This window comes from Diachasma alloeum, unplaced genomic scaffold (genome assembly GCF_001412515.2).
Source record: "Diachasma alloeum isolate Michigan unplaced genomic scaffold, Dall2.0 Dall_scaffold_00313, whole genome shotgun sequence".
Classification (NCBI taxonomy): Eukaryota; Metazoa; Arthropoda; class Insecta; order Hymenoptera; family Braconidae; genus Diachasma; species Diachasma alloeum.
Genome location: NW_021680452.1, coordinates 1287626 through 1289611, shown reverse-complemented (window position 1 = coordinate 1289611; position 1986 = coordinate 1287626).

The following is a 1986-nucleotide window of genomic DNA, read 5'->3' as shown; positions in this document are numbered from 1 at the left end:
GGGGGGGGGTGCGAGAAAGACAGAGAGGGGACACGGGGGTTTCTCCCCACTTGGGTTATTTCCCGCGGGTGTTAACCCCACTCCACTGGCGCCCGGGTAGAACTCAACGGAATAGAGCAGAATAGAACGAAATGGGGGAGAACGGTGGTCCCCCCCCCGCGTCAACCGAACCATCCGCCTCTTCCGCCCGAACCCCCCGCCGACATGTACCAAACAAACAGCCAGGATGGATTTTTTGGTGTGCGGTGCGCAAGACAGAATGGAGCTGGATGGGACAGAATGGAACACCGCGAATTGGAAAATGCGTGCACGTCAGCGATGTGTGGATGCTACGTGAGTACGCGGGGTAACGGAGGTGGAGACATCTGGCGGACGCCGGTAGGTAATCATGTGGCGTTGGACGGTGCTCCCCTTCTTTTTGGGTTGGAGTGGGGGGAGGGGGGGAACTTCCCACCCATTCTCAACAACAACGATCAAGGCCATTCTCCCTCTCTGCGGTTGTAACCACGTGGACGGATCAGCGGTGTTTTTCGGGGATTCTGGTGGGGTGCGGCGTGGGAGGGGCGGGAGGCGAGTGGCGGCGAGGGGTGATGGAATTTGTAGTTCTTCTGGTTGAGGTTGGTTACGCATTTTTGGTGGGTTAATTCAATTTTTTTGGTTTTTCGTTGGTTGGTGATGATTTTTGGGATGGACAGTTGAAGTTTGCACTTTGGGTGTAATGGGAATTTCAGGAGTTTTGAGTTGGTTCTTTGTCTTTCATTCAATACTTGCTGTTGATGAGAAAAAATTTTTTTTTTTGTTTTCCTGAATTTTTTATTCATGTTGATATTTTTGGAATTTGGGTAATTAAAATTAATGTTGTTGATTTTGGAGAAATTAGTATAATGACTTCTGTCAGTAATTGACATTTAGTTAATATAAATAACAAATTGACAAATTAATTTGTTTCAAGTTATAGCTGTATTTGCATTTTTAATGTGAGTTTGAACTCAGGTTAAGATCATATTGTTTAAGGAATTTATTATTCATCTTGGGAATTCAACGAAATCAAGTTCTCCATGTTAGACGAATGGCAGGTTGAATTTGTTAACTCATTGTAAAGATTGAAGATCATATTAAATTGGATTTTTAATAGTTTGAAAATTGAGACCAATAAGTGCTTGAATTTCCAGAATTTGCAATTATTTTCATTGTCGTTGAACTCAAAAAATCCAATTTCATTGAACATTCCTTCGGCTGATGTTAGAATTTGAATTTTAATTACATTTTATTTAATGTTATTTTACATTTTGGGCACAATCCGAAATTCATGACTTTTGAATTATCTTTGTCTTTTTTTAGTTATCTTTTTGTCTTTGATTTAAACTTGCTGTTGATGAAAAAAATAACCTCATCTTTATTTTCATGAATTTCCTCATCATTTTTATATTCACATCAATTTTTATGAAATTTGGCTCATTGCAATGCTGTTGATTATCTCTATGTCCATGAATTTTAATTTGGGAGTCACGGGAAAATTTGGAGAAATCAATACCACGAATTTTGTTATTACTTTATATTTAATGAATATTAATTGATAATAAATTAATTTGTTTTAAGTAATAGCTGCATTTCAATTTTCGATGGGAGTTTGAACCCAACTCAAAATCAAATCGTTCCCGGAATTTATTAATCATTTTGAAAATTGAACGAAATTGAGCCATTGTTCTAATGACAGGTTGTATTTTGCTAAGATTGAACATCACATTCAATTTGATTTTTAATAATTTAGAAAATAAAGACAATAGTTGCCTGAATTTTTAATGATTTTCATTGTCGTATGGCCTCCAAAACTCCAATTTCATTGAAAATTCCAGAAATCAATTGATTTATCCGCAGCAATATATCTGAATTTTTATAGAAATTAGTGGTTGTTAGAATTTTCAAGTTTTTTCACTGAAATTTTAAAAGTAATGTTTTAAACGTGTAGTACCGTTACTACTTATT